At 38.3% G+C, this 20,530-nt stretch overlaps 1 protein-coding gene across 1 annotated transcript in view; it reads left to right on the top strand.

Annotated features, from left to right (window-relative positions):
• The first annotated feature begins 3,461 nt into the window (after positions 1-3,461).
• HECW2 (HECT, C2 and WW domain containing E3 ubiquitin protein ligase 2) overlaps positions 3,462-20,530 on the top strand; it is a 164,018-nt gene continuing 146,949 nt past the window's right edge. The window contains exon 1 of the mRNA XM_034429840.3: positions 3,462-4,365. The gene's annotated coding sequence lies outside the window, so the exon portion shown is untranslated. The remainder of the gene's footprint in view (positions 4,366-20,530) is intronic.

Below are 20,530 nucleotides of genomic sequence, written 5' to 3'. Positions count from 1 at the left end.
TAAAATGAATGAAATTAAAATCAAAGGTAAAATTCAAGCCAATAATTAACAGCTTGGCAGGAGAGATACTTTTTCCATTTTCCTAAATACTAGGGGTCTGGGAGTCAAACCCATCTCCTTACATTCCATAGCCAGATAACTAGAAAAGAACATTCATTGCTGTATAACCAACGTTGGAAGATCAATGAAGCAACTCTGTTTATCACTGCAGTCATATTATTTTGTTCTGCCCCAACTTGATTGCTTAGAAAGATTTAATAGTCATTGCCAGACTCCCCATTTAATAACATTACATTAAACTGGGGGACAAATGCCTGATTTCAGGAATGAGCAAAGCAAAACTTACTCAACACCTTATGTGTGCAATTTGTAAGCTGCAGATGGAATATAAATAGCTTATTCAGATAAGGTTGTAAAATATTCAATTTTGGCTTCTAAAAATCCCATCCCTGTCTTAATAGCACTTGTAAGACTTAGGCAGAGAGAGAGAAAAAAAATGAGGGTTGCATTTTGCATTAATTAATAATGTGGTTTGTTTTTGACTTTGTATGTGAACTTAACCATTGGGGTATAGAAAACTGAATTCCTATCTTAACATATGGTTTGAACCTAGCCAACTGCAGCGTATTTAATAAACTATCTTTGCAGTAGGGAGAGGAAACTTTACAATTTCACACCAGCAAAATCTTGCAGAAAAGTGGCCAATTTGTGACAGAGCCGTTTTGCCTCATTTTCCAGATTCTGGAAGAAGTGATGACAAAGACATATCTGTGAGGTCATCAGGACTTTTCTTTTGTGCCTTTGAGTCAGTGTTGACACCTGGGGACTACCTGGACAAGTCCTTGCAGTTTTCTTAGCAGTTTGCCCTTGCCTGCTTCTGGGGCTGAAAGAGTGACTGGCCTAGTCACCCAACTGAGTTTGTGCATAAAGCAGGACTAGAATTCATGTCTGTTTCTATCCTAGTATCACTACATCAAACTGGCTCTCAAGCCTTAGGGTGACTTTATTATCTTCAATTTAACAGAAATTCTGCTTTCATACATAGACTTCCTTACTTGAAGGGTGGCTGGTTGCAGAACATACCCTAGTGGAGAAATTTTTATTACTTACAGACAGTAGCACTCCAGATAGTTGAAACAGTCTGTTCATGTCATACTGTTGATTAGTTGAACATCAGATGTGTCTATGAGACATAGGAGCCACATTGCAGACTTGGAAATAATGTCTGAATCAGTATGTTCTTTACCACTGAATTATCTATCAGACTACATCGGTTCTCTTACAGAACAGATGGCAGTATCTTATTTGAATGTATTTGTGTAATCCGTATTTGGTTCACTGAAAGAATTCACACACAAGCACACACATCAATTAAAAACAGCTTAGAGAGATTTAATCCAGAAAGCTTAACTTTCTGGCAATACCATTTTCATATGGATTCCAGGATAGAAGGGAGGGGAATCTGCTTTGCAACAAAAATAGGTTATTCTTTTGCACTTTCACCCCATTAGCAGAAAATATTGAAGAACTGTTTTTTTCCCACTCTTTGTGCATTAGCTTCTTTTTGTACTGAAGTTCCCTCCTTAATGTCCAGGGATAAGCTTGTCCCGTCTTGATTTGAATCCTTTAATTTAACCATATTATGCTTATTGTAAGTCACCCAGAATTTCTTAAGATGTACAGCCATTTAAATAAATATTTTAACCAGTGGTGGGATTCAAGTAATTTAACAACCGGTTCTCTGCCCTAATGATTTCTTCCAACAACTAGTTTGCCAAAATGCTCAGAAAGTTAACAACCGGTTCTCCTGAAGTGGTGCGAACTGGCTGAATCCCACCGATTTTAACATAGACGAAATTGTATGCATGGATCCTTTCAAGGGTAATATGTGTGTGTTTGTATTCTAAAGTTTTTATCCAGAACATGGATTGATAAATGCGGTCCAGATAGAAGTGATCTGTTTATACAGACACAGAAACATTAAAATCTGATTGTTAATACATTTCTGTGTGGTTTTTAGTCTTATAATATTGAGGTGCAAGTATACTTAAAACTATGTTTATGTCTTTTAGATATGCTCAGAAGTTCATTAAAAGGCACCGGAGAAACTTCTCCTTTTATACACAATATTCCTACTTGCCTTATAACAATTCTTACCATGCAAATGAACAGTGGCTATATAGCAGATAGGTGATGTGGTTTGCTGTGAGCGTCCACAGCAAACCACGATGTCAAAATAACAAGCATAACAAGCATGTCATCACGTAAAAGCTGTGATTATTGATCCCTATGTCTAAGGGAAGAACGCTGTGGCTTTGTGTGATATCATCATATATTTTATCACTTTACCTTTTCTCCACCCCCCCAAGCACTCTCATTTTCTGGAATTAAACAATGCAGTAATATGGCAGTTTGAAAAGACAGTGATATGACTTGCTCTGTTTCTCAATGTGGTTTTTATCCTACAAGTGGAATAAAGTATTCTGGAGGTCCTGACATTGACTGGATTCATATATAGTGCACTTGATCTTGGTTTATGAAATATGCCACTGTAAAGTTCAGCCAGCGAGCTACACTGTGGAAAAGATCCTCAATCTTTCTAGGCTGGTGGGCACATTTGGAAATGTTGAGAACATTGGCTGCTGGAATTGCTTGGCCATTAATAAAATGACTGCTGTGGGGGGGACAGAAGCTATTATAGTGCCATGAGTTTAGCAGAACCTGCTTGACATCCTCTCTATAAGATAAGGCATCTGAAGCTCCCTGGGGAATTTTGCAGCGAAGCAAATGCTGGCGGGTAAGGGGGGTGACTAGAGCCTCTAGTCACCCTCCTTGCCCTCCAGCATTTGCTCCTAGATACTTCTGCAAAGCTCCCCAGTGAACTACAGCTGCCTTATCTTTTATGGGGCTCATTTAGGTGAGAAATCAAGACAATGTTGGAAATTCATGCTTTGCTTGGCAAAGTGCTAGCTAGGAAAGCTGGTGGGGCAGGAAAGAGCTCAGCGGGCACCAGTGAAAATGCCCGTGGGTACAACTGGCGTTTCTGCGGCACCACATTTAGCACCCCAGCCTTAACCTTCATTTTACAAATCGCAACCCCGTGCTAAATTGCAAACCACCAAACCCCCCCTTTCCGGTTGAACGTGGGATCGATGAGTCCAGCTACCACCGGCTTCTAATTGAGGAGGCTCGGCAGCAAAACACGCGCTGAAGAGGGAAGGGCGAAAGAACCCCAACCGGCGAATCCGGCTCCGCCGGCAGAGAAGCAGCGGGTTCCTCGGTGCCCAGGATGGTTTTCTGGCGGCTGAAGGGGGGCGCGGCTCGGGCGCGTGCGACGTTGGGCCGGGGAGGGAAGAGTCCCGCGGCCAGGGAGGCGCAGCTGGTATTACCCACAATTCTTTCTCCAGCCCCTGCAAAGAGGTGGAGGTTAGGGTTAGTTTTATATATACACACACACACACACACACACACACACAATCTGCAAGCTGGGAAGGGACGGCGGAAAGATGAGAGAAAAAGAGGAGGGAAAGGAGACGCGGGTGGAAAAGGCACGCGCTCTTTATCGCCGGCGAAAGGGGAACCCGTCCCCTTCCCATTTGAACCCCACGCTCCTTGCAACGTCCCTCGTCGTTTGACAGCCAAACGACCCCCTGCTCTCAGCGCTGCAAACCCCGCCCTTTCTCTTCCTTTCCTCGTCGCCCCCCGAGAGAAAACGCCGCGCGCCGCCGCCGCCGCCTCCATTGCCCCCGCCTCCTTTTCCCGGGCGCTGGCTTTTGACTACGCGATGGCAACTCCCCGCGTTTGCCTTTCCCTGCTGACTCAAGCCCGCGAGAGAAATGGGAACAGAAGGCACAGAGGAGGATTGAAGGGACGCCGTCCCTCCTCCTCTTGAGGAGGCTCGTGCCCTTTCCCGGCTTCCCCACCCTCCCTCCCTCTCTGTGGAGAAGAAAAGGTGCCCGCGCCCAGCAGCCGCAGCAGGCAAAGTGGGCACTTGTGAGGAGCGGGCGGGCGGGAGGAGAAAGGGACGCGTCCTAAGGGGCGTGGGCGGATGAAGCAGCCCCCACCGCCAGGAGGAGCCGGATTCTGCAAGGACTCGGGGCAGCGGCTCCGCCTCTCTCTCTCTCTCTTTCTCTCTCTCTCGCCAACTCCGGTCCTCCTTCAGCATCCTCCAGAGGCGCCGCTGGAGGGAGGGAGGTGCTGCAGAGGCAGCGTGGTGCATGGAGGAGCGCGCCGAGGCCAGGAAGCCTCGCCTACCGGAGCGCGGACCCTGGAGGGAAAACCCCTCCCGCACCTGTGCTTTTTTTTTTTTTTTGTGCCTGCTGCTTTCAAGCCTCCCGGGGCCGGCTGCGGACTGCGTGGCTTCTGGTAAGTCTGAGGGGAGTCACCGCCTTTTGCGGGGGAGGGGGGGCAGCGGGAGAGGCTCTTGTTATGCTGGCATTTTGCGCTCATCTCTGCTACTGCGCTGGCCGCGGGTGGGTAGGTGGGTGGAAAAGAAGGAGGGAGAAGTTGCTTTGTTTGCGTGGGCTGCTGGGTGGTTGGGGTGGCGCTGGCAATCGCCCCCGTCCTTTCTTCCTCTACATCACAAGCATCCTTTGGGAGAGTAAGAGAACCAGAAGCGAATGAGTCAGTCGTTATGCGTGCGCGCGGCTCTCCGGGCTATGGGAACATTATTATGTCATTTCCTAGGCTTAGCATCCTTTTCATGTCAAGAGGGGAAAACCTTTTGGTGGCCGAGGTCGTTCGTGATCCGAAGTCGGCTAGGACTGTCTGCAGCCTTATCTGTTTACATTTCCCCTGCGAGGTGTAATGGCAGATGTATCAGATATCTCGGTTCGCCTGTGGCTCTCCTGACAAATTCATTTGGGGTGCTGACGATGTGTCAATGTACGCAACAGAGGGCATTGCGAAAGGATTTCCGTATGAAAGACCGGTCATTTTCCCCAAATTCCCTCAGGATTTATAATTACCATGTGAAAACTAACAACAAACTAATACAATTATTCTTTGGACATGAAGTTTCAGTAATCAGACTGAGTCAGTGGAAACATTGGCTTGAAAGATTTCCTTTGGCAAAGAATTAGATGGGGGGTGGGGATTGTAAGAAAAGCCAGAAACTGTTTAAGTGAATAGAGTGCCTACAGTTCTCAGAAAGTATTTGAACATTATATTGGATATAAATTGTCATATATAATCATTTGTTTATAGCAATTTAATTCAGTGGTGGTTTACCTGACATCAGTCTTCGTTATTGATTATATTGATTATTCATTACGAGGCCTAGATTTTTAGATAGCTTGTATTGTAAACAGGGAAGGGTTCCTTTTTGGTTATTTAAAACTGCCAATGCTAGCAAAATTTGATATACCGTATTTTTCGGAGTATAAGACGCACCTACCTTTTTTGGTTGTTGTTTTTTAAAGTTTTTTTTTATTTTTTAGACAAACACACATACAAACATACAATGTATTTTCTTTGAACAGAGTATTTGGCTGGTTCACAAATTTAAACAATGTTTAGTCATTTCAATTAAATTTACAATTTCCATATTTCCTTTTTGCCATATTTATTCCTCATCTTTTTTTTTTAAAAAAACCAATATTACCCTTCATTCTCATCTCTAATCTTAATCAAATTCAATTTTTTCCTTCTATTCTATATTATACCCCTTCCCATTGTCATCTATTTTTATATCCATCCTCACATTGGTTAATTATGTAATATTACAATTGTTTAATACAAATTCAACATTTTTATATAAATCAATTAGTTATATAACTATCTTTTTTGTATATTAATCAATATGAACATTCCAATTATTTCCATGCAATCCAATTTCTTACAAATCAATTAATTATATTTACTAATAATAATAAACCAAATAATTTTCCCCATATATTCCTCCAAACCACAACTTAATCATTTCTGCTTTCAACACAATATATACTTAATAGTATCTCAATTATTACAATTCCCTAGTTAAATAGAGCTTTCCCCTTATGTTACTCATTTTCACATCTTAAACTCTCCCAATAACCCAAAGTTTTGCTCATATAGAAAAATATTCCAATTATTATTCATTTCATTTTTACAATCATGATTTCCCATTTATTTCTTACTACTATTCATATTTCAATTCTAAATATGTAAAACATCTTTCTCTTTCATTTCTTTTTCTTTTTCTCCTTTCCCATTTTTATTTTTGCCTTTTTTCTTTTGTGTTTTAAAATCTTGAACTCTCCTCTTTTGCCCTAAATTTCTCATTGTTTGCACCCACCTTTTTTGGTGAAGAAAAAGAAAAAGAAATATCTCTCTGCCTCATTTTGCCACATTGCAGTAAAGAGCCTGCTTTACTTTCAGTTTCGTTTTTCAGCATAGCTAGGGGGAAAAAAATCTGCTCCAGCACTCTTTGCAGCAAGCAGCAGAGCCCTGCACAAAACAGCTGAGAGCAAATCAGCTGAGAGTCGGGAGGCTGATCTAATCAACTTGTGCTAATTAACCTATGCTAAAGCTGAAAGGAGCTGTTTTTTTCTTGCTGTTTGCTTGCAAGGAGGTAACTGCTGGAGGCACAGGCCAAAGGGTGGGAGCCAGTGGGTGGGCAGGGCTACATTTGGTGTATAAGACGCACCTAAATTTTCACCCCCTTTTGGGAGGTAAAAAGGTGCATCTTATACTCTGAAAAATACAATAGTTAATATTTGAGATAGTTAATTTGATATTGTGGATCATTGTTATTCATTTTTTGGATATTTTTACTGCACTGTATGAGGATTTTTCCAAACCTTTTAAAAAAGAAACTGCAATGTTTAATTCTTGTGAAGAAACTGCACTAAAATCAGGACATATAGGAGTCTGTTATTAAAATACATAGACAAATAATTTTTCCTATGCTTGAAAAAGTAGGAATGCTGCTGCTTATTTTGAATATATCACATGCAGATGGATGCACACACACACATTGAATACCATACTTATTGTTTTGGTTGATTTTTTTAAAAAAACACCTTTTTTTACATTTATCAACTTTTAAACTCATTTCAGGGAATTTTGAGTGTTGCCTGTTGTCTTCAAATGTTTATAAAAATCTGTAATACAATACATGCTTTTGTTACTTGTTTTTAAAGCTGATAATTACCAATTAAATTTTGGGGAAGAAAATGTTGACTGAAAAGTTTCAAATCTGCTTCGTTTATTTAATATTTTCTTTTTTAAAAAACAATAATAAAGCACCAAGTTTAGGGGTGATTCTTATATCCTACTAAACTCTTGAGTTAAATAGAAGAACACGACTTAAATGTACATTTGTTTAGAATTTATGTGATTCATTTTTCATGATAATTATGTTATAATTCATTTTTATTGTGCAGTTTTGTCCCAGATTGTCTTAGGTTTGGTTTACTTGTATTATTAATGGGAAAAAGATTTTCCTTGCTAGCCTAGCAATGTGATTCATATAATGTTCAGGCTCTTTAGTATCAGTAAGAAAATTGTGTACCATGTATGGTTCTCCCAAGAATGTAGGTTTTTTTTTTTTTAAAGTGCAATGATTTTGTCTGAGAAAAGAAAATCAATAATGAGTCAATACTTTTAATAAGTCAACTCAAGCTTTTCTAAATAGAATACCGTCTTCTGAATTTCCAAGAATGTTTTATCTGGCAAGTTGATATGATATTGTAGATACTATAATACTAAATTCTTAAGTGTAGTTAATGATGAAATAGTTTATGTAACATGTCAGTTTCACCATTGCTGTTGAGACAAATATAGTCCAAGGTCACTGCCATACAGGGATTTACAGTTGGAAAGGAAGTTCTCAGATATACAATCGAATTGTGTTATAAAAGCTTCATTGGTGAGGATATGTATGAAATACATGCAGTAGAGCATCTGCCTTAAACAGAAGAATAATCCTTAGATGTAATCATCAAAGGAAAATTGAAGGGATGGAAGCAATGAGTAAAGAAGCAGCTGTATTCAAGAAACCACCATTACTATTGAGAATAAATTTCACATAGTGAAGCAACAATACATTTTTCCCCAAATGGTATAGCGTGAGTCTATACAGGACAAAAATTGTAATATAGGTAGTTTAGTATAGGTAGCTTTATCAGATATCAAGAGCTGAAATCCTCTGATAAGATATTCATTTTCAACCAATAGTTTGTTGACCAATTTCAGTGCTATCAATTTGTGTGTGAATTTTGCTCAGAAAATTTTTAAATAGTAGGACAAAAATGCAACCTTGCATTGTATGTAAAAGATTGTAAGCAAAATTTCCCCAAAAAGGTTAAATAACCTTTCAATATAGTGAAACTTAAGCATGCCAAAACTGAACTTCAAATTTGCTACGATTGATGGCATCTCACCTTGTAAAACATAAATTTCTATATATTTGTTCAAAAACATGGAATAGTTATGGCCTATTAAATAGATTTGTTAAGGTACTGAACTACTAATTGTTATTGCAACTCACTAACAGTAAATCATATACATAGAATAGAAAAGAATAGAACTCTTTATTGGCCAAGTGTGATTGGACACAAGGAATTTGTCTTTGGTGCATACACATTCAGTGTACATAAAGAAAAATAAAATACATTCATCAAGAATCAATAAGATACAACACTTAGTGACAGTCATAGGTTACTAAGAAGCAATCAAATCGTACAAGGAAACAAATAAAACAACATAAATTGTAAAGATACAAGCAACATGGTTATAGTCACAAGTGGAAAGAGATAGGTACTAGGAAGAATGAGAAGAATAATAGTAAAACAGTCTTAGTAAATAATTTGACAGTGTTGTGGGAATTAGTTGTTTAGCAGAGTGATGGCATTCAGGAAAAAGCTGTCCTTGTATCTAGTTCTGGTGTGCAGTGCCCTATAGCATCATTTTGAGGGTAGAAGTTGAAACAATTTATGTCCAGGATGTGAGGGGTCTGTAGATATTTTCACAGCCCTCTTTTTGATTCGTGCAGTACACGTCCTCAATGGAAGGCAGGTTGGTAGCAATTGTTTTTTTTTGCAGTTCTAATTTACATTTGGAAACAAACCCCACTAAATTCAGTCAGAGTTTTAGTCAGATATGTGTATATAAGGCAAAAGCTTTTTTTTTTTACACTCAAAACATATACTTTGAAAAACACTAGAATTACTAGCTTGCATTACACTCTGCAAGTATAATAGAAGCATTTAGATATTACCAGTACTTGAGTACAGTAATCAAATAATATGCCTGAGTGAGTGAACAGTGATGACTTTATAAATAAACATTTGTTAACTTATTTTTTATGGAAATTAGTCAGGAGGCTAAGTATCACAGATAAATTTTCTTAATACAGTATTATGACCTAGCAGTATATGTACTGGTACTTAGAAAGCCTTTTTGGATTGGGCTGTACAACATTTTTGAAGCTGAATGGTGCATTTAGCTTTTGAGAGGCTTTACTTCAAAAAAATCACTATTCTAAAGAAATAAATAGTGTATTAAATTTATTTTATATTTAAACTTAATTGACATTTCATCAATCAAATAGATACAATTAATATGGCTATTCTCTATAGATTCCCTATTTTTCCTTTGCTCATATTAAAACTTATAATTTGGTAGCTAAAATTGAAAGGTTTCTGGAGGTTAAAATAAAATCTTTTGGGTGCCATATATGCCCTTCACCCCTACTTTAAATACCACACCAATTCCAAATGGGCTTATGAAGATGTGTAATAAGGCAAAGGTGGGATTGGTAGAGAATTTAGGAAATTTCTGCAGTAAAGATTTAGGGCATCTCCATTGCATTGCCTGGGTATCGTTGTAGTGATATAAAATTTGTCTGTGCCACTTTTATTTTGGCACAACAATGGTTGGGAAGATTCTAGAAGGTATTATAAATTGCTATTGTGGAAATAGCCTTTGTGAAAGGGCTTGTCATTCTTTGTTTTGGTGCCACTCTGAAAGCAGTTTAGGTCTTCCAACATCAACTGTATTGAAGTCCTGAATTCTGTCTCAGATGAAAGTGCTCTGAAGCAATTTTGGGGCTTTTTTGAGATGTTGTGACTTCATTTCATTTTTGGATGAAATTCTTCCTCAAACCTTCCCACAGCTTCAAACCCTTTAAGAGAAGTCCTAGTGATAGCTTTGTACTTAGGTTTTGGCAGAGTCCACAGGAAACTAAGAGGCATGAATCTGACAAGTAGTTTGTCGCTCTCTTCTTTCTGTCAGCACTGAATCTTTTATTTTGTTTGCCTTTTCTTGGAGTGGAAGATGAAGGTATTTTTGTCTTTGCAGCACCCACAGGGGGTCAATGACTTTCAAATCTTGTCAGCATTTCAGATTGGCAGAAGGAGAGACTGTAATGGGCTGAGGTACCCACTGGAGAATTAAGACGATTAAAACAGCTAAAATGCATCCTTTAAAGGAGTTATGTTAAAATATGCTGTCTTATCTTGGATAACATAAAATTAAGATTCAAAGGAGAGTATTCTAGAATGTGTTACCACTGTATCATTAAAAAAATAATGCCAGATATGATACAACTAACCATGTATGATAATTGTCCCAATTTCTAGAATTGTGCAAAATATTTCAAGAGCTACTTTGTAAAGTATTTTGACAAGAATGAAGCACCCTCTGGGGAAGCCCTGAGACACACTTGGGCTCTGGAAAGCGCAGTCCAGTTGGTCTGAGATCTTTCCCAGGTCATCTTCACTTGGACATATTGATGCTTCCCTTTGCTAATAACCTCAGTGGAAGCATTGCCTGTGCATGCAAATGCAGAGAATCTAGGAATTTCACATGGCAGCTGTGACAAGCCTTCCAGAAGACACAGTTTTTAAAGAAAAAATGTGTTACTCCTGCTAGTTCCCTTTGCAAAGCACTTATTTGTGCAGATCCTATGATTTGCCTTACTTTCTAAGATAAAACTAGGACCCCTTGGAGAAAGTACAGTAAAGGGTCCAAACCATGGGTGCTGTAGAATACTTCCCTATTTTTATATGGTGATTCTAATTTCTGAACACATCCAGTTTGCAATTAATCCCATTTGTTTGCTTGGAACCTTTATAATATTCCTGTATGTAATCTCTGCCACCATCAATACAAGGCTTTCTCTGGCATTATTGATCTCTTATCCAAAAAATAGGTGCTCTGGATCACTTTTGGTCAATTGGCAAAAGACAGGAAATCTCAAACACTTAGATATATTTTCTCAATTGCTTTGATGAGCCTTAATGTGCTTTTAATTTCTCATTTGATTTATCCTTATAATATATCTTGTATTTTTCATTTGCTTTCTGTATAGTTTTTCTTTTTCTTTTTGGTGCCTTCAAGTGTGTGTTGACTCCTAGTGACTACCTGGGCAAATGCCTGCAGTTTTCTTGACAAGATATTGGAAATTGTTTGTCTTTGCCTGCTTCCAGGGCTGAGAGTGACTGCTCCAAGGTCACCCAACTGGCTTCATGCCTAAAGTGGGACTAGCATTCACAGTCCCCTGGTTTTTAGCCTGATTCCTTAACCACTACACCAAACTGTCTTTCTAGGATGCTGCATAGCATATAGGTTGCAGTTGACCATTTTCCTAAGAGGAAATATCTGGATCCATATTTCATGCTAAGCCATAATTTAGCTTGTTTTGTCATTGTATATCAGTAAAATGTATTAATCTAGCTACTGGAAATTGGAAACGAGTTATTACTTAGCTTGTATGATAAATAGTGATTTATTTAATGAACTATAGTTAAGCAAACAGTGACAGTGCAAGACGGAAATTAAATTGATAAGGGTATAATAATGAATACATACAAAAATAATGTATAGAACCTAAGCATCTAAGGCAAGAAGTAATGAATGGAAACGTATGAAGGAGAGATCTAGAATTAAGGAGAAAGGGTATGTATTAAAACATTTGTTTGAGTGCAGTGTGTGTGTCCTTACTCATGCTGATGAATTCAGATGAACAGCTATAATAGCATAACTGCTGAAATATGTATATGTGTATGTGACATTGTAGAAGCAGCTGTATACATATCGTCTGGATTATGCATCTTTCCCTCCCTCCCCCCTCTCCCCCTCCCTCTATCACTATCACTATCTCTGTAGGTGGCCACGCTCTTTTTGTGATGTGATCTACCTTCATAAGTGATCAAGCGATACTATAAAATGCCAATTGTGTAGCTCTGAGCAATAATCCATAAGAAATTGCAAACTCTGTGACTCTTATCTAAGGCTTCCTTTGCTTGATTTCAGCATTTTTTAAATACTGTGATTTAGCTGTTTGAGAAATATCTATTCTATAACATTCAATAGCATTGTTGCATTGTGGCTCTTTCCCCTGCTACTTTGATAATACATTTCTTAGTGATGCTGTAGAAACCCTTTTTAGTTTCCTTGAAATGAGTCATATATATATATATATATATATATATATATATATATATATATATATATATATATATATATATATATATTTGAATCTCAGACTTTTGTGACTTACCTATAACAGAATCACAGAACATAAGAATTGGATAGCATTTTAGAAATCATCTAATATAACATCTTGTGATTGGCCTTAACATGGCATTAATTTTATGTTGGTTATTATTTAAATTCACCTCTAGAAATTATAAACTGCCTTAGGAAAACTTAACTTTAAAAAGGCAATTACCCAAAATTAAAATGGCTCAGTTTATTTATCTGTACCTGTACTTTTGCTTATTTTATTGGCTATTTAGTTTAGTTAAAGTATTAATTCTATATAATAGAACAGAACAGTACAGAAAAGAACAGAACAGAATACTTTATCAGCCAAGTATGATTGGAAACCCAATGAATCTATTTCCGGTGCATAAGCTCTCAGTGTAATACAAATAACAAAGTAATATATATAATCATAAATACCAATAGGAGAAGGTAATTGAAAAGATGAGAAGGATAATAGTCATACTACATGAGTAAATATCCTTTAGACATAAGACATTACTGTGGTAATTAGGTGTTCAGCAGAGTGATGGCACAAGGCAAAAAATTGTCTTTGTGTCTAGTTGTTTTGGCATTCAATGCCCTATAGGGCACCCTGAGAGGAAAGGTTGAAACAGTTTATATCCAGGATGTGAGGGGTCTGTAAATATTTTCTCAGCCCTCTTTCTGGCCTGTGTAGTATACAGATCCTCAATGGAAGGCAGGTTGGTTTCAGTTGCTTTTTCTGCAGTCCTAACTATCCATTGAAGTCTGTACTTGTCTTATTTAATTGCTGGGCCAAACCAGACAGTTATAGAAGTACAAATGACAGATTCAATAATTTCTCTGTAGAACTGTATCAAAAACTCCTGGTGCAGTCTGAACTTTCTGAGTTGACACAGGAAGAACATTCTTTGTTGTGCCTTTTTAATGATGGTTTTAATGTTAGGTGTCCATTTCAAATCCTGTGAGATTCTAAAACCCCAAAACCTGAAGGAGTCTCCTGTTGATACTGTATGTCCAGGATTAATTGGCCTAAATATTCAGGAGAGAGACCAAGACTGCAGAGTTTTGCTATGCAGGTGCGTGCCAATGGAATTGGTAATTGTCCAACAGCAGCAGAAGCACCAGGCCTGTAGATGCAGTTGTGATTCTTAAGGCCTAAGATTAGGATCCTAGTCCAGGCCTGAGCCTTAATGCTTGGCATATTGGCTTCAAGCCTCAGTAGGGGATGGAGTGCCAAACAAGATCACAAGAAAATTTGATTGAATGGCTGCATAAACCCTCAGATTTATGTAGGGTCCGAGTTGTATGCCATATAATAATTGAACAACTGTTTTCACTGGAAACAATTTAACTGCTGTTGGGAATGTACTCTGAAACAAAATAATTGGAGTCAAGGATTCGGGAAGAAAGAATCCACTAAGAATCCTAGATATTTGATTGAGCACTGTGTTGAAGCAGATGCTAGTCTTCAAAGAAGCAGGATAGAAGAGCATTGATGATGGAGAAGCCTCCTGACAATACTGTGGATGTCCAAGAAAACAACCAATGGATCATTGAACAAATCAGCCCAGAATTTTTACTTGAAGCACGAATGATCATGCTCAAATAATCTTACTTTGGATCAGGGGTGAAATCTACTTACCTTCCGTACTGGTTCAGAAGTGCATGCATCACACATGCGCACAAGGACCCTCTGCGCATGTGCAAAACCTTCTTCGCATGCGCAGAGGGTAAAAACCAGAAGTGACAACCAGGCGGGTGGGCGGAGCCTTCTCCGAACCACCCACTGCCATCATTACTGGTTCGGCCGAACCGGTCTGAACTGGTAGCATTTCATCTCTGCTTTGGATATATTGTGCAAAGACCTAACTCTTTGGTGGAAAAGACTCTAATGGTGGAAAGGTGGAAAGAAAAAGAAGAAGGGGATGGCAAAGTGGATGAACTCAGTTACAATGGTGATGAGTGTACCATTGGAAGACCTGAAAGGCTAAGTTGGAGTTAGATCATCCTGAAGACAATCTATCTATTCTACATGCTCACTACTAGTTAAAAATGACTCGATGGGACATAAAGAGAGAAAAGGAAAAGAACATAAGTGCTAATGTCACAAAATCAGTAAATGCAGTCAGATTTTAAGCAATTCATTTTTAATTTCTAAAAGACAATTCTAAGCTCCAGAATTTGCAGCATTTTTGTCTTAATATTAAAATCAAATATTATACTTACGGCTGAGTTCTTTTGCTATGGCAGCTTGACACTGTCATATTAGTTGCTCCTTCTTTCCCACACATTTGTTTAGTTTCATTCTTTGTGTACACAACCAAGAATTATGAGTTTGCCCTTTGTCTGTTATCAGCACAGGAAGGCTTTTATAAATTAATGTGTTTTATTTAGGGTTCTGAAAATGGAATGATATCTGTGAAAAAAGAAGGAAAAAAGAGTATGAAAGAAAGGTATGGATAAGTAGTTCCTTGGGGCCATTCGAAATGAAGTGATATTCTTAGATTTGGCGATTTGTGAATGCATTTTAAAAAAGCCAATAACAGTTATAGGTTCCTTAATGTAGGACACAGGGTGGGTTTCACAGCAAAGCCCTGCCATTAGATAGAGGGAGGCAGCAATTTTGGATATCAGTAGATTGTTAATGATTTACTTAATTGTTGATGTTTTCAACCAGGGTCAAGGAATGATTCTTATGGTCCTCTCCTCTGCCCCCCTCCCCCGCTGCCACAAAATAATTTTACTGGCAGAGTTTTGTGTACATTGGTTTGGTTAGTAGGAGGTAAGACTTCTTATATTTTCTCAGGCAGCACATTTTTTTTACATTACATATAATTACATTTTGGAATTTGCTACCACAAAATGTGGTGCTGGCTACCCATTTGACTGACTTCAAAAAGGGTTGGATCCATTCATAGAAGTCATGGGGATTTATAGCTATTACCCTGATAGCAGTCTATGGGTAATCTACTGGGTGACTAGGTTTGATACTATAATGAATTAACAGTAGCAGCCACTGGTAATCAAATAGAGTAAATGCATATTCCTAATTCTATTTATCACTGTGGATCTTAACAAGAAGTATTTATCACCAGTATATGAGCTTCTGCATATGAAATAATTTGAGCTACATAGTTTTTATTATAAGAATGACTATTATTTTCATTCAGATTTGGATACCAACTGCAAAGCTCCTTTGACCTTTCACACAATGAAAAGTATTTCCATTCCTTGCTAGTTCCCTGACTAACTGAAGCTACTGAACTTAATTAAAATGGCAAGTGGCTCTTTGCTACCTGCCACAATTTTTTTTTTTTGCAGGCAAGGTGGAAAAGGCTTTTAAATGATCAGCCATTTCTTTTTGAACAATAATAAGTAGGTAAAATATAAAATAATAAAAAATAAAACATTAAGTTGCAAGGAATGCAGCAGCTAGTAAGCTTTATTATTTCAAGAAAATCCTCAGTATCCTTCCTGACACTCTCATCTGGAAGTTGCAAGATAGTCTTCTACTCCTGGATTTTATTAACGGTATCTTACATTATTCAAAGCTGAGAAATGACATAAATCTTAATTGGCATGTGCTTGGAGATCATTTCAAAGAAACTATAGTTAAAATGAACAGTAGATTGTCAGCTGTGATGACCTGGCAAGCTGTGGTTAATCAAAAATTAAGCATAAGCTTGCAAGGTCCTTTTCACAAATTAGAAGCAGAAGGGAGAAAGAAAGTAAGGAGCCTACTAGGATGATTCCCATCAGGTAATTAAATTCAGGTAAGAGCCTGGAAGATGATGATCATTCATTGGCTAAAAATGCATTTCTTTCCAGAGGGACTGCCCCCGCTAGTGTTGACTAATAACTTCCCCTCCCCAGTGAGAGCCCAAGAGTGGGCTCTTATGGGCTCTCACTGGTATTCTTAATGTCCCTAGGCTTTGACCAAGCGAAGCAAGTAGTAATCAATAGAATGAAGGACATGGAATTCCAAGAAGAACTAAATAGGTTGCCTCTCCACAGTAGGGACAGAATCAAACATGGTGTGTCAGCAAGAATCAGCAAGATATCTAAATGACCTGATCTTCCCAAAACAAAGAATAGCTTTCTTCAGAGCTAGATTTAACATTCTCCCCTCAGCACTCCTCCAGGGCAGGTATAAGACACCAGCAATAGCAGAATGGGTATGTATATGTGATAAAGGAGAAATCAAAGATATCTCACATGCTTTATTGTACTGTGAGTTATACAGAGTTTATAGGTCAGTATATATTCTCCCTAGGAAGGGCAGACAATTTTTATGTAGGCTTTCTCCTCCAGAACTCAAACCCGGCTATCATGCCTGCAGTGGCAAAATTCTGTGTTGCTGCAATGTCCACAAGAAAAAAAAATGGTTACAGAATTATACTTGTCAACTGGTGCCAATTTTTTGGAGATAACTCTAACAATTTTTGGAAAATTATATTTACTGACACACTTATCAGCTCTCCACTCACGTAAACTAGGGAGTGACCATAACTGTTTGAGAACATATATTTTCTTAACAGGGATGTTATTATCAACTATTAATGTCAGTACTATTTTTAATATATTGTAAAAAGTGATGTCTATTGCTGGTCTATGACCGTAATAAACTTATATTCTATTCTATTCCCATCAGAATATCCATGACACAGTCCTTGTGAGTTGGGTTTTTAAAAGGGCTGCTTTGACATCTCTATAAATAGCATTTTTTTTCCACAAGCAAATAAAAGAAGCAGAAGTAGGTCTGGACTTTTGCCTACTTTGTATTAAAGTTTGTGTAGACCAATGTGATCTTTGGAACTCCAGGATATTTTTATCTTCACAAAGATAAGCCATCTTAATTGTGTTTAGCAGAGTAGAAGATGATTTTAAGCCACTTAAAAATAGGTTTGGATAAACTAAGCTGCGAAAAATTTGCTGTAGAAGGAAACTCTTGAAAGAAATGAGGATTACAATTCTCAGATTCCACCTAAGAGTGAGGTTCCCTATTAGTTCTCCAGCCATTCAATGTGACGGAGGATCTTATCCAGCGGTGAAATCCTCTGAAGTCTGCTACCAGTTTTGTGAGTCTGCTACCGAGCGCGTGCTTCCTGCAGTGCTAAAAATGGAACATTTTGAAGCCTTCCGAGTCTGCAAAGGTAAGTAGAACAGGGGTGGGGGAATCCGCTGTGCCACGCGATTTAGATTAGCTAGAAAACAGGAAATCTGATGATTCTAGCTAATATAAATCGTGCGTCACAGCTGATCGTCGGAAATATCTGTTTGCCTGAACCCGTAGCATTTTTTACTAGTGATTCGGGAGAACTGGTCCGAACTGGTACATTTCACCCCTGATCTTGTTGGCTTGTTTCAATCCATGTTGGCTGAAATAATTTGTCCCCAAAGATATTTGATTCCTCCTGAGCCCAGTGGCTTCTACAGATCCAGAGCTGGCTTATTCACATTCTTTGTGGCATCTGAAGACTGTTCTGTATTCCTTGGTGGCAAGAAAGTGCATGTGCAGCTCCCACCCAATCCAGTTCCTAGCGAAGAGGTGTTCTTCCAATATATGTTCATGGCAAGAGTAGAGGGTCTCATTTTAATCACTTGTAGCTAATGGTTTCTATATTGCTTTCCCTTCATTTATCCAATGAGAAATTCAAAACTACAGTGCAGACTCAAACTTTACAAAGAGATAAGTAACATACACAGTAATATATATTGCGTCTCCTCCTATTAACAGAACACTTACCCTTTTTCATTTTTCTTTTGATTTTTTTCCCCCCAACCAAGTGGAATGTTGGAAAGAAATTATGTGAAGGGGATCAGGGTTCTTTCTGTCTTTCTATCCATTGGTCTACTTCTAAATCAAGAGGATAATTCTTCAAAAGCAGAACAGAATGAGTGTGGGGGCAGAAGCAGAGAGACTGTGAGCTCTAGTCTCATTTTTGCCATGAAAGTCAGATGACTGACTTAGAGTAGGTCATTTTCTCTCAGCCCAATTCACCTCACAGGGTTGGTGTTGTGGGGAAAATAGGAAGAGAAAGATGTATTGGCTGTGTTCACTGTCTTGAGTTATTTGTAAAAATAATAATGGTGGGATACAAATAAATAAATGAAAAACAAGATTGTTCAAAAAGTGGTCTACTAATAAATGTTTAACCACAGGTTTTGCTGTCTGCATTACCACCACTGTGCTGTGTTGTTAGCCTCTGAACAGATGATTGATGCAGTAGACATCGTGGCTCAGCTGTGCTTTCAACTGGCTCACAAATTTCTAGAAAATGTAACAATAGGGTCTCATGAACCACTGTAAGCTGGTTGCAACACACCACTTGGCACATCAATTAAAGGCTGTGGAGGGGAAAAAAAAGGAATGAAAAATGTCCAAGGTGCATTACTATGGGAGAGGCAAGTGGCAGTGGCTTCGACTGATACTACCTATTCCATTCTAAGTCACTTCCTTCCTGGTCACATGAACCAGATTGGAAAGTATGCAGTCCACTTTATAGTTCCAGGGCACATGTACACATAAACACAGACGGATATAAGGCAGGGGGAGAGCAGAGTACAAACATGCACATACACACAAACTCAACACATTCACATCTGTCCTGAAAGAAGGAATGGTTTCTATAGGCCAGCATAAGCAAATTCCAAATAGAAATACAATTCTTGAATCAAAACAGGTTAATAAAAATAAATACAATGCATTTACATATGCATAATGCATAGTCAACTGGATAAACAACTACAATTAAGATGGGTAATCAGCAAAACCAAATAAGAAATATCTATTTACACAAAGACTGTGGATAGTGTACATCTAGTAACATTTGGCAAAGAAGAGTCAGATTGATTTGATACTAACAACTGGAGGTGAGAAGCATCTGAATGACCAGGATGCTTGACTAAAAATTGAGATAACAACTGCCATGTGTTAGGATAAAATGAGCAATATGATACAACGTGATCCAGCATTTCAATTCCTCCTACACCACCAGAACACAGTCTCCACTGAAATGAGATGTTCCCATATCTCCCCTTAGTAACAGTTGTTGGGAAGGCATTAAATCTAGCCAGAAATAACGCCCTTCTGAATTTGGGGAATTCTGAACAGCTAAAGTACTTATCAGAATGGAATAGATGAACTCAAAAACATGTTCCTGGTAAAACTGGCAGATCCATTTGGATCTCCATTCCGTAGTCATTGCTTAACAGTGGCTAATTACATGTTCAAATTCTATCTGGAAGATTGTGGCCCATGAAAAGCCAAGATATTTTAATTTCTCATGAAGTGCCTGGATCTAGAAATAATTAAAATTGTTAACCAAGATCAGAAGAGCCAAATCATTTGGGAGAAAAAATAGCTTAAATCAGTAAGAAAATATGTGAATCCAGTCAGATTCTCTGATTTTAAATAAATGGCACAATACTGCATTAGAAAATTGGTGGGGCACTTGGAACATGGATCTCAAAAATTGGGATTGTACTTTTACAAAGAGAAGGAATTCACCAATAAAGTCCAAATTCAATTCCAAAGACTAAGTGTGTCAGGTACAAACTGTGCTCTTTTAGAAAAATGGAAAAATTGTAGAATTGAGATTCATTCTCATAGTGCGTAGGATAGTGTAATCAGCATGGGCTTTATGATTAACAATGAGGTGAAAAAATACTTGACTTGTTCTATCAGGGGATTATTTAGTTTATTTAATTTAGGATCCTTAGCAAGCACCATAACTGTTGTTTTGGAGTAGTTGATTAGAGGCATTTTTTTTCTTGATAATAGTTAAGTATGTAAAACATCCATTTCAGATCAGTGGTGGGTTGCTCCCAGTTCGGTCCGGTTCTTGTGAACCGGTAGTAATGGTGGTGGGAGGCTCCGCCCACCCGCCCGAACGTCATCATGGACGATCTGCGCATGCGCAGAAGCGCGTGCACGGGCTCCTGTTGCAAACCAGTAGTAAAGGTAAGTGGAACCCACCCCTGCTTCAGATCAATCTGCATCTATGAAAGCAGTAAACTTCATTTGGACAGAGGAGGATAGAAAGGGCTGTTTACTAATTTGGTGGATAGAGAACTG

Source organism: Pantherophis guttatus, chromosome 1 (assembly GCF_059756535.1).
Source record: "Pantherophis guttatus breed Tessera chromosome 1, ASM5975653v1, whole genome shotgun sequence".
NCBI lineage: Eukaryota > Metazoa > Chordata > Lepidosauria > Squamata > Colubridae > Pantherophis > Pantherophis guttatus.
This window is presented reverse-complemented; position numbering and strand designations above follow the sequence as displayed.